Source organism: Oratosquilla oratoria, chromosome 15 (genome assembly GCF_046742065.1).
Source record: "Oratosquilla oratoria isolate Oo_2021 chromosome 15, ASM4674206v1, whole genome shotgun sequence".
In the NCBI taxonomy this organism is placed as follows: domain Eukaryota; kingdom Metazoa; phylum Arthropoda; class Malacostraca; order Stomatopoda; family Squillidae; genus Oratosquilla; species Oratosquilla oratoria.
Window position 1 is genome coordinate 61433103 of NC_134791.1, and position 13887 is coordinate 61446989.

Here is a 13887-nt window from a genome sequence, read left to right on the forward strand (position 1 = left end):
CTAAGTTGGAAGCGGAACTGCATGCAAGTGTTGATGATAACTCCAGGCGCGCTATCGAGGTCAAACCTTCCGCGATGATTCATCGCTGACTTGTGTAAAGATATCCATCACAAAGGTATTAACAACAGCTTCATCAGTATAGCTCACACGTACGTTGTATTTTCACCCAGTTCCTCATCTATATGCCACTGTATATAACATCAAATTTATAAGTAAAATGAAGTTGAAGAAATTTAGATAAAGATAAATAGAGGGATCGGTGACACACCCACACACACACACACACACACACACTCACACACACACTCACTAGGAAAGTTTTCTGCAATATCACAAAGTAGCTCCAACACTATGCCTCCAATGATTTAAAGAAATTTGCAGGGAAAGCTATAAATATAGACTTTATATTATATGCAGGTGACGTAATAATTCATGAAACAATACACACGTAATTTCTGATGGTGAAATCACAAGTGAACATACACAAGTCACAAATCAACAAACATTATACACACAACATATTTATACTCTAAAAGTATTAGAACATACTTTTAGAGGGATGAATCATAAAGCTTTCAATCAAGAAAAAATAAAATCTACGCATATATCTATACTATAAAGTACAAGAACATATACTTTCTCATAGAGAGAGAGAGAGAGCATGCAATTACATGGTTAATGTATGGAGTTTATCATTAACTGAGATGGCTTAAAGCTCACACAAGCACCTTTCTCCCTGACAGCCTCTGACACTAAAATTAGTGCATTTGTTGATGGTAGCTGCAGCCTGTTTCTAGTCTTTGTTTTCATTAATGACAACTTTGAGAATAGTCTGTCAGCATCAACATTTGAAGTTGGTAGAGACAAGACCTGCGTTATAAAGGAACACAGATACTGAAAATGATGTGTGCCATCGTCGTCTGTTACTTTCCCTAGTTTTTCATAGAACTAAAATATTACAGTCGGGTACCAAGTCTTGCGGCAAAGTTACGGAATCTAGGTTCCTCCATTCATTGTCTAGAATTTGGACATCAGAATCGTAAATACGAGGTACTGCTTGAACTAAACTTGTGAGAGAAGGTAGGGCTGTTCTTGTGTTTATATCTAAAAAAAAATTTGGTGATAGAAATGAACATAGGCGGAAAAGTTCATCTTGCATGTTGAATCTTTTTTTAAGTTGCATGCACAGTGTAACCATGAATGTGCGGCACCTTGTTCTCACGTACTAGATCCAGCATGGCATGTTTGTCTCTATATTCTTCAGTTTGCAACAGTGCATGAATTTTTGATCCTAGATATATCTGACATGTTGGGAGAAAAATTCTTTCGTCAGACGGATTCACTTCAGATAATTCTGTTGCGTGTATGCATTCTGGGCGGCAGAAATATCCTACTAGATTCCTGTACAGCCTTCTTACAGTGGAGTGAAGTAAGTGAATCGTTGGGGTTTGCTTTTGGAACAGTAGATTGATATTGTTAACTGCTGGCAAGATGAAATCAAGGAAATGAAAGTATAGATATACAGATGGGTCGCGTAGGTCCTTTACAATTAATTCAACCGATCTCAGTCTTTCCTCCGAATCTTTCGCGTCAAAATACATTGTGAGAGCCTGCCACTGTTCAATCACTCGCCTTACAGCTTCATGCAGTGAAAGCCAGCGAGTTTGACATGGATGAAGTATTTTGTGTGGTTATACTTCACAAAAATCCTGAAATTGTTTAAACTCTACCTTCCTTTTTGCGCTCTGAGAAAAGCATGTGTACACATTACGTATCAGGTCCTCGCAGTGTTTAGGAAGTGTTTTTGCAACCTCAGATGCACAGAGGTGAAGTTAATGGCACACACACTTTATTATAGTAATTCCAGGCAAATTGCTTCTTAAACGGCTGCACAATGAGTTTAGTTCACCCATGATATTAGAAGCCCCGTCAGCTGCAAACCCAATGAAATTTTCCAAAGGGATCTGGTGTGTGCGTAGTGTATCCATTAACTGTGTGTAGAGGTTTTCTCCCGTGGAACCTTGCATGCATGTCTTGACCTGGGTTATACATGTCGACAAGTTGCAGCATACCTGTCTTTACAGTGTTTACTGCCCTGTCGAAAAACCTGACAATCACTGCCATGGATCTTAATGTACTGATGTCAGTCGATTCATCTATTATGATGGAAAATTTTTAATACGCAGCTTTTCTACGAGTTCATTCATTACACACCTTCCAAGTATTTTTATTACATTAGTACATTTTGTTCTAACCATGCTCATTCCTTGAGCTATAGCAGAGTCAGGAAACATAATCTTCATTAATTCAACTAAGTGGTCAGCTGTACTGAATGGAAGGTTATGCTCAGCGATGAAGCATGCGAGTAGAATGGTCGCTAATACCACCCCTCTACGAGGACGGGGATCCCCCTGCTGGACATCGTGGTGTGGCATTGCTCCTTCACCCCGGTGACGGGCTTCGTTGAGGACATGCATGCATTCACCTCGGATCTGCTGCAGTCTCTGTCGAGACAGCCAGACACCACCCTACGGCAGTGAGCTCAGAGCTCATTATTTGCCGATCTCTGGGTAGGTCTGAGACCACTCGCACACCACACACCGGGACAGCAAGGTCACAACTCCTTGACTAACGTCCCGTACCTACTCACTGCTAGGTGAACAGGGGTTACACGTGAAAGGAGACAAACCCAACTTATCTCCGCCCGGCCGGGGAATCGAACCCCGGTTCTCTGGATTGTGAGGCCAGTGCTTTACCACCCCGCCACCGAGCCGTGTGAGACCCCTTCAATGAAATACATGTTTATGATAACTTAATAATTGATTATGTTAAGTCACAACATTGCTCAGCAATAAGCAAGTCTCACAAACCTTGTGTCTCTTAATAGTTGATAGCTCGGCACTAAACTCCTTCCTGCAGGTGGTGCAATATGCTCGGGTTGGGTCAGTATCCACACGAGTCAACCAGGGTTGGAGCTCATCACTCTCCAGCCACTCGTTCCTCATCTTTCGTTTTGCAGCCATATTTCAACCTCTGAACATAGATATTCATAGCATGTCACATTTATGGATGCGTGATGAAGGACTTTGGGGAATAACATTTACAGTGCTGTTGTCTGCTCATGCGACTTGATGCCAGTAATAACAGTAATGAATGTGATAATGATAATAATTAGAATATAAATAAAGTAATTACATATATATATAATATATATACATATATATATATATATATATATGTATATATATATATATATACATATATATATATATAATGTAAATAGGTTCCTCTAAAGAGAATATGATCAAGGTGTAACTCAAGTGGTCGCGGCTGCTATATTTTGCTGGGAGGAACGCACCGTCCAATAAGGCAACTCCAATGATTAATTACAATTAATTGTCTAGTATTGAAGTTTAGATTTGAAGTTTCGTTATATAATAATATACACGATTTAACATACCTTAAGTTGCGACACCTGTTGAAGAAGCAATATGTTACTCTCTCCGTTTCAGCTGAATAAGTGGACCTCACAAACCTACACCTTGACCATGTTATCTTCCTCTGCTAAGCACCCTTCTCTTGTATAATTGCAATTTTACGACTGTCAGTGAATAGATATAGGTATTTAATGGAAAATTTGGTTATCAGCAATCTATTTTACGTATAACATTATGTTACGTATTCGCATGTACATTAACTCACCTTTTTCTATTGCACATGGGCCGTGATCATGGAATCACGAGTTGAAGACAAGTTCACGCCTACAATTGTCCGGATCAGGGAAAGGCAGGAGTTCAGTCTTCTCTTGTTTATTCTGCTTAGCGAACATGAGGATTTTACACGTGTGTTCAACACCAATGCTGGGTTTACTCTCCCTATGCGAGGGTATGGCAGGCGATGCCGGGACCACCCCCGGCATTCCCCCACGCGCACCCCCGCTACATACCCCCTTGCTTATGCTTCGACGCATACCAACCATCCAGGCACACTATGCAACATTCATACATGCAATTTCGCCACATTATCCCCCTCTACAAAGCTTGACGACCCGTCAGCTTTCACCTACAAACTTACAAAAGAACAAAACAAAACATTCTATATCAAAAAGAAATTAAAACATCACTTCTATCATTACGAAAACATTACATATACTAAGAACACTTAATCACATACAATGACATATCCAAATATCAAATAACATCAAATGTCAATCACATTGGGTGTGTCTCCTTTCACGTGTAGCCCCTGTTCACCTAGCAGCGAGTAGGTACGGGACGTTAGTCAAGGAGTTGTGTCCTTGCTGTCCCGGTGTGTGGTGTGTGAGTGGTCTCAGACCTACCCAGAGATCGGCTAATAAGGAGCTCTGAGCTCACTGCCGTAGGGTGGTGTCTGGCTGTCTCGACAGAGACTGCAGCAGATCCGAGGTGAATACATAGTCCGTTAACCACGCTGGTAGCTTCCTATTTCTGGGAAGTCGACCAGGTCTCTGGTCTCTCTCTACTCCATCTTTACTTTCTCCGAGTCTTCATATACTACACCTTCGTTACTTTCAGTGTCACTATCACTTTCACATTCACGTTCAACATCAGGACTATGATCACCATCATTACAACTACCACTGTCACTGTCTCTCTTACACTTCGCGTCTGCCTCGGTGGTGCTGTGAGCGACGGTTACTTTCCGCACAGCCACCTCAGGTCCCCGGCTTGAGCAATGCACACACTCGGGTGGGCAGGGACGGCGACTTAAGCTGTCGGCGTTGTTATGCACCCGGCCAGGTCGGTGCTCGATCTCATAGTTGTACTGCTCCAGTTTTCCAATCCACCTGGCCAGCTGTCCTTCCGGTTCCTTCATCGTCTTCAACCATCTCAAGGCGGCATGATCCGTTCGAATGGTGAAGCGCGTACCATACAGGTAGTGATGGAAGTGAGCGAGTGCTTTCATTACCGCTGCCAACTCCTTCCTTTCCGCCTTGTTAAACTTAGCACTGTAGTAACTCACCACATACTCCTTTCCATCACGAAGCTGTGACAGCACGGCTCCCACACCCTCTTGGCTCGCGTCCGTGTCCACAATGTAAGGCAAGCCCATTTGTGGGTAGGGAAGCACTGGCGCTTCCACCAACGCTCGCTTCAGTGCCACGAAAGCTTGCTGGCACTCCTCGCTCCACTCGAAAACTGCTCCCTTCCTCGTCAGATGGTGCAGTGGGGCGGCGATAGTGGCGAACCCTGCCACAAACCTCCGGTAGTACGTGCACAAGCCCAGGAAACTGCGCAGCTCCGAGACATTCTGAGGGACTGGCCATCCTTCCACAGCGGTGACCTTGAGTGAGTCCGTCCTCACACCTTCCCTTCCGACGACATGTCCCAAAAACGGCACTTCTGACTTGAATAGAGTGCACTTCTTTGGATTCAGCTTCAGGCCAGCCTTCCTCATTCGGCTGAACACTTCTGTGAGCCTAGCCAGCTCCTCCTCGAAGCTGTTTCCAAACACCAGCACGTCGTCTAGGTAGACGACTGCCGCCTTCCATTGCATACCGTCGAGTACACGTTCCATAAGACGCTCAAAGACTCCAGGGGCGTTCATGAGGCCAAAGGGCATCACGTTCCAGTGCCATAGGCCTTGCCCAATCGAGAAGGCTGTCTTCTTTTTATCCTCAGGCGCCATCTCGACTTGATGATATCCTGACTTCAAGTCCAGCGTGGAGAACCACTGGACTCCACTGAGAGCGTCTAACGTATCGTCGATGCGGGGGAGAGGATAAGCATCAGGGACAGTGACGTCGTTCAGCGCCCGGTAATCTACGCAGAACCTACGGCTTCCGTCCCTCGTCACTAGGACTACCGGCGAGCACCACGGGCTGTCTGACCGCTCAATCACTCCCGTTGCTGCCAACTCTCGGACAAGCTTCTCCATTTCTTCTCTCTTTGCTGGTGGGACCCGACGAGGCGCCTGCTTGATGGGAGGACTATCTCTGGTAAAGATGCTGTGCTGAACCAATGACGTGCGACCCAAGTCCATGTCTCCACTGCTGAACACGTCACGGTATTGTGCAAGTAATGCCTTCACTCTACTCGCCTGCTCAGCTGTCAGCTGCGTGATACTCCTCTCCGCCAAGTCTTCCAAGTACTCAGGCAGGCCCTCTGGTAGGTCCTTCTGTTTCTTCTCCTCCTTCGGTGACTCCATCTTGCTGTTAGCGGTGGCGATAGTGGTGGATGCGGTGTGGTGCATGGTCGTAGTAGCAGAGGTGCGGGCCACTCTTCCTTTCCGTGCTTTACCTTTGCTGGGTGACTTGACGGCCTGAGATCTCTGCCCTCTGGGTTCCCTTACTTCACCCCTCGTGGCGAGCTCTCCATTAGGATTCAAAGGCACTTCATAGCCTCTCACTGACATCCTACCCTCCTGGAGATCAACACACGCCCCCACGCGATTAAGGAAATCCAACCCCAACAGGCATTCATCTTCCATCTCCGCCACAAGCACAGGCAGGCGTTCAGTCACCCTGCCTACAGCCAGATTCACCCACACCGGTCCCTTCACCGGTACACAGTCTCCTGTAACACCGCACAGTTGCTGACCCACGCACTTCACACCACGTTCTGGTAGGACTCCCTCTCGCACGAAGGTCCTCTCTGCCCCCGTATCCACTACCATCTCCACTTGGCGTCCATTGATACTCCCTGTCACCTTGATGGCGTCGGACGCCGCCACCTGATGACACCTTAGTTGGCTTGGGGCGCCCGAGTGCTCTGCTGGGAAGGTGCCCCGGCCCCCAGTTGCTTCAAGTTTCCCGCCGACGGCGTCACCCCCTTGGGCTGGCGGCACTCAGGGGAACTGTGTCCTCGTATTCCACAATTCCAGCAGCAGGGCTCGAACACCGGTCGCATTCCGTCCTCCAGCGACCGTGCCCTCCTCTTGCAGTCGTGCTTTTTGTGACCTACCTGACCACAGTTGAAGCACGATCCTTGAAAAGGCTTGGAGCTCACCTTCCCACCAGGTTGAGATGGTTTGCTACTTGCCTGCGCACGCCTGGCCCAAGCACGGCTCGGACGACGCTTCCACGCGTCGCTGGGAGGGGGAGCAGCAGGGCTGACGCTCATGAGAAAGGCTTCAAACTCCGCTGCCCTTGCCAAAGCCTCTCTCACGTTCTTGGGCGCAGCCTGCTTCACGTGGATCTGTAACTGCCTATCGTGAAGAGCGTCCACGAAGCAGTCCTTGGCCAACATGTCCACGGTGTCCTCCGTGGCCATGGGGTAAGCGCCCCTCACTAGCGCTTCCACGTCCTGCGCTAGTAAGGGAAGGGCCTCGTCCTTCCCTCGCCTCCTCGTCTTCAGTTGAGCCCGGAACACCTCCGGTTGCCGCCTCCTGCCGAAACGACGCCGGAGAGCCCCAGCCACACTGTCGTAACATCGCAGTTGAGCGGGGGTTAAGTGCTCCAGTACTTCCAACGCCTGCCCTTTCAGCACACTCACCAGCTGAAAGGCCTTCTCTTCCTGTGACCACCTATGACGAGCTGCAACCACATCGTACTGTGCCTGGTACGCGTCCCAAGACACCTTCCCGTCATATTCAATCACCTTCCTCTCTTTCTCGTACCGCGTGACTTCACCACCTCCACAGGCCCCCCGGGGTTGCAGTTCAACTGAACGACTCCCCAGACGTCTCCCTGTGAGGTCGTCCCCTGGGTTCACGTGGCAAAAGTCCCTCTGCCTTACAGACGCCGGTGGCGGCGAGAGGCTACGAGGAGGTGAGGGTGGAGGTGAAGGTGGTGGGGTGATTGAGCTCACTACGCGATGCTCACCAGCATTGCACCATGTCACGGTATCGAGATTTGCTGCAATCTCCCCATTCTCCTGTCTCACCAAAACCGCCTTCAGTGTAGATACCCTGTCAAGACACGTCTGCATGTGCTCACGGTACCGCTCTTCTATTGCTTTCATCTCCTCTTTAACCTCTTCTTTCACTGCCACCACCTCCTCCTTAACCTCTTCCTTCACACGGTGGTACACGTCGTCAGTATACTGGTTAGCACGTGTTTCTAACGATCCCATGTTCTCCCCCATTATAGCCCTCAGTTCCTCTTTCACTTCAGTCATGACCTGTTTTTGTTGATCCATTTGGATCGCAAGCATATCTGCCATGACCTGTTGTTGGTGTTTCAACATCTCGGCCACTGAGTGTTGTGCCAAGAGCAACACTGACATGTTCAGTAGCCTCTCGGTGCAACACCGTGTCCTCACATTCAATCGACGCCATGACACTCGACTCCTGCTTTCCCTCAATTTCTGTCTTTACCCTCAATTTCTATGTCTTTATTATCACCGGTGACATCCATGATCACTTGAGTCACTTATCACTTCAATATCAAATCACTTATCACTTCGATATCAAGTCACTTATCACTTCAACCTGATCCCGCTTCTGACGCCATTTGTTACGTATTCGCATGCACATTAACTCACCTTTTTCTATTGCACATGGGCCGTGATCATGGAATCACGAGTTAAAGACAAGTTCACGCCTACAATTGTCCGGATCAGGGAAAGGCAGGAGTTCAGTCTTCTCTTGTTTATTCTGCTTAGCGAACATGAGGATTTTACACGTGTGTTCAACACCAATGCTAGGCTTACTCTCCCTATGCGAGGGTATGGCAGGCGATGCCGGGACGCACTCACGTCAAACATGAGGCAAACCCTTGTGCGTTTCTCGCTGTGTACGTGTTACTGCCAGTCAACAGTTGCCAGATGTCGCTAGTCATTTATAGAATCGTCCTGTTTTCAAAAAAGGATGTGTTTGTTGGATAATCATTTCACTTTGTGTTAAATTAATAATTAACAATTAGACTCTATAGGTAACGTTTATTCTAGTTCTAGTTAGGTATATAATTTCAAATATGATAATGATGCCATAAGATAGCGCTGTGCAAGATTTTGCAAATAGAAGTACGTGTATCTGCAAACATATAGTCACGTGCTGGGAGGTTGGTACGATGCATTGCATGTAGCTAGATAATGTAGGCCCTTGTGGACACTTAGTTGTAAGCCGAGGTATTTAATATATACTATAATAAGGAGCAATGTGCCTCTGTGTATACTTCTTTCTGTGTGTGGTTGTGTACGTAATGTCTGACAAATAAGATACGCCGGAAAAAACGATCTAGAAAAAGTGATGAAAATAGTGTGATTCAAAACTTAAACATTAAAAAAGACTAGGTAATAAAATCCTTATATGTCATTTGACAGTGACTAGGATGCGCTTTTGGTTTAAAATATAACAATTGAAAATGTTATATCAAAAGTAATCGCCTAAGCAACGAAATAATAAATTTATTTCGAAAAAATGTGCATTTTGATTTATTAATAAATAGTTAAAGGAGATCGAAATCGAATAACACGCAAATGAAATTACTGTAATAGCAAGCTATAAATGATGGAATTATTTGGAAGTTAAGAGAAATCAGAATCCCGTGATTTTCAGGGGCGTTTACACTAGTATTTCATAATCTTCCTAAATAATAAATAAAAATGTAACTGTATTCTAAAATAAAGGCAATTACCTAGAGAACATTTATTTGAATGCCCCATGCTAAATTGTTTTCATTAATTATTAGTTAGTATTTATTTGTGATTGATTTGAAATAAGTTAGGTATAGGAAATGAAACAGTAATATGGAAACATCAATGTATTTTAGCATTTGGTACATTTTTAATATGTTTAAGGCTAAATTCCTTTTCCTTTTTGTTATCTTGCCTTTCAGTAAGGCAGCTTTGCCTCTTGGTTGGCCAAACTGACGCCTAGCAATGGTCGTTGGCTGACGAGGAATTTTTCTCTTTGCCGCCTCCGATGCCTTAAAAATAGTGCAACGTGCAGTCCGAAGGAAAGTAGTAACCTGCGCAGGATTTCTGCAGGCTTTCAGCCTCTGTTCAAATACCGCAAAGGAGCTGAGCATGCAGGTGCTTTTAGTTCTCTTTAATTCTCTATTGATCATGCTTGTGAACTCATCAATGCTGGTGTCAATTGATTGATTTTCATTTGTTGTCTCTGCGGAGGTCTCGATAACGAGAGCTACATCTCCTTGCTTATCGTCACATGCAGCTGGTTCTTTATTACCATGAGATACTGCATTAACAGGTGTATCAGCAAATAAGCCATCTAAAAAATTCGATGTCGGCATCGGTTTGTCGCCGTATATCACCTTATACAAGACTTCTTTTTCAGCAACAGTGCAGGCGTATAGTTGTGGAAGGCGAACTGCGCTGTACTGCGACGCTGCTAATTGATGTTTGCAAACGCTTCCTGTGTTTCCACAGAGGCAGCTGCACATGCCGATTGAGAGGTCCACATTGTAACAAATGCCCTCTTGTGAAGCTGACTTAACCGTATAAACTGTTCCTCCAGCATGAGTGACAGCGCACATTGGAATGGTGCTGGTGGAAGGTTCGCAAGAACTGTCCTTTTTGAGGAGGACATCTGACAACCGTAGACGAAGGTAATTGTTGTAAACGTCAGCCATTACCAACAGCAGCTGTGCACCGTTGTGTGCCTTGTTCCTGTACACAATTAGGAAATAATCATTACAATTATGAATTTGTTAATTACAAGAATTCCTATTATTAAAAATTTACATTAAAATTACGCTCAAATATAAGGCTAAAGTAAGTGGGTTGCATACATCAAACATCTAAAATCAAGTATTTAACCCCTACCATACGGTGCCGCACACGTAGGCGTCATGAGGAGCAAGTGGATTCGCGACGCTACCATATCGGAGTCTTGATTATATTTATTATAGTCGCCCCTGTGTTTTTCTTTCTCCCTAATCTGCTCTTAATCACATTCTCTGTGGTTTTCAAAATTCACGGGTGAAAGAGAGAACGATAGATATAAGCGGTGACTATATTTTATGATGCGAGTATTATTACGACACGTCGTACGGCTGGCAGCTAATGCTGCCCACGAGATTTAAGTCCCGTAGTGAAGTGGAGTTGCTGCAAATGACATATAAGGATTTTATTACCTAGTCTTTTTTAATGTTTAAGTTTTGAATCACACTATTTTCATCTTCACTTTTTCTGGAAGATCGTTTTTCCGGCGTATCTTATTTGTCAGACATTACGTACACAACCACACACAGAAAGAAGTATACACAGAGGCACATTGCTCCTTATTATAGTATATATTAAATACCTCGGCTTACAACTAAGTGTCCACAAGGGCCTACATTATCTAGCTACATGCAATGCATCGTACCAACCTCCCAGCACGTGACTATATGTTTGCAGATACACGTACTTCTATTTGCAAAATCCTGCACAGCGCTATCTTATGGCATCATTATCATATTTGAAATTATATACCTAACTAGAACTAGAATAAACGTTACCTATAGAGTCTAATTGTTAATTATTAATTTAACACAAAGTGAAATGATTATCCAACAAACACATCCTTTTTTGAAAACAGGACGATTCTATAAATGACTAGCGACATCTGGCAACTGTTGACTGGCAGTAACACGTACACAGCGAGAAACGCACACGGGTTTGCCTCATGTTTGACGTGAGTGCCCCCCGGCATTCCCCCACGCGCACCCCCGCTACATACCCCCTTGCTTATGCTTCGACTCTCCGACATCACGCATCACTTACACGCATACCAACCATCCAGGCACACTATGCAACATTCATACATGCAATTTCGCCACAATTAACTAAACATAACTTTGCACACAATAAGCTAGAGGCCCCAAAGCAGATAGAAAATGTGGAAATATTTTTCCTCACTGTGTACAAATCCGTCCACCTTATCCACGCCAGTTGACAACACTCGCTAGATTTCCTCACCATGAGCGATATTTCCACGAAAGGGCAACGCTGATACCAAGACTGAACTCACGCCAAGCCACTGGCAGTGCTGTCGCTTTTCTACATAAGCTACTACACGTTTTCTATTTACCTTGTATAAGAGAAAACAATGTTGTTATGGGACACCTCGCTAAAGATGATAGGGCCTATGATTGTTGTACCTTTAATTTTTATCATTAATTTTGCTCCAAATCTTTAAAATAAATGAATACTCGGTTAATTCAGTTAATAAGGGGTAATGATAAATTTTTTAACTAAGGTTACAATTTATTTTAGAATCTATCGGCACACTGATAACAAAGCATTATTAGGTTTAAATTTAAAGAATTTCGAATTTTTGTTTTGATATTTCCGACAACTGAAAAAAAGCCTTTCGACGTCAGCATTTGATGTAGGCAGTGCGAGGACTTGTAGAGTGAAGAGTGCAAAATTGTAATATTTTTTATGGCCAGTGTGGTCTTCAAAATCCATAATTTTTATGAAAAAATCTTCTGCACTGAAGCGTTTCCATTCTTCAGGAAAATTTACAAAATCAAGTTTGCGCCATTCGTCATCGAGCTCATTTATATTTCCTGAAAACAGTCGTGGTACAGCTTTTGTAAAATCTACAAGCGTCATTTCATCCCTCGTACGTTTGTCCATTATTTTTTTGGGTGATAAAAAAGATGCCATTTTCCATAGGTCGTTATCAATCGGGAACCTTTTTTTGATGTGCACCGCCATTGTGATGAAGAAATCCCTATATCTTGATTTCACATCTGTTATTAATGTAGGATGTTTTAAGGTTGATTGGTCCTGGAATAATTGATGTATTTTGGGTCCCAAATAAATTTGATTGGCAAGAAAATCTTATCATCTGTAGGATTTATATCTGCTATATTGATGTTTCTAAAATATTCAGCACTACAATAAGATCTCGATAAACTTCCGAGTAGTTCAGTGGTGGATTCTTACAATAAGTGAATAGTTGGCTCATTACTTTGAAACATTAAATTTATTTTCTTAAATTTAGGAAGAATATAATTTAAGAATGTAAGATACATTTTCACTGAGGGATCTCGCATCTTTTGAATTATGTTTTGAATTGAAAGTAACCTTAGTTCTGATTCTTTTTCGATGAAGTAAAGCCTTAGAGGTTGCCACTACTCCAAGATGCGAGCTACAACTTAATGGTATGAGAGCCAGCGTGTTTGACAAGGGTGCAGGATCTTATGTAGCTTGACATTGCAAAATTTTTGAAAAATCTTTTAACTCGTGCTTCCTTTTGGCACTATGAGAAAAGAAGGAATATATATCTCTTAGCAGATCTTCACATTTACGAGGAAGTTGTTTAGCTGCCTCTGATGCTGCAAGGTGGATGGAATGATATATACAGCGAAATACTGTTATGCCAGGCAAACTATCTTTGAGGCGGCTGGTTAAAGAGTTATTTTCTCCCATTATGTTTGAGGCACCGTCCGCTGCAAATCCAATAAAATTACTCCTTGGGATGTTATGACTATCTAGTGTCTCCATTAACTTTTCATATAAGTTCTCCCCTGTTGATCCCACAGAACTACTGCTATAAAGGTTGATCAAAGAGAAGAAACACGTGTTTATTTTGTGGCTGGTCAAGTCAAAATACCTTACGAGTACAGCACACGTTTTGGTGCAACTGACATCGGTTGTCTCATCTATTATGATTGAGAATTTGTATATCCTCAGCTTCTTCACGAAATCTTCTGTGATGACGTTGGCCAGTGACTTCATGGTTTCGGTACGTTTTGTCTTACGTATGTGCATCCCCTGTGCAATTGCAGAGTCAGGAAACATTAAATTCATTAGAAAACAGAAGAAGAATAAAATTCTACATTTATTCTACATATTCTACGAATTGTCGACACAGGGTCATCAGTAGCTTTTGTTTTCCACAATAGCAGACGAATTCTACAATTCGACAGCACAGGTGCCGCCGATTCCTCGCTTGTATGGATGAACGGTTACCAGTTAGCCTTTAAACGTGTACAAACATAGGAAAGTCTGT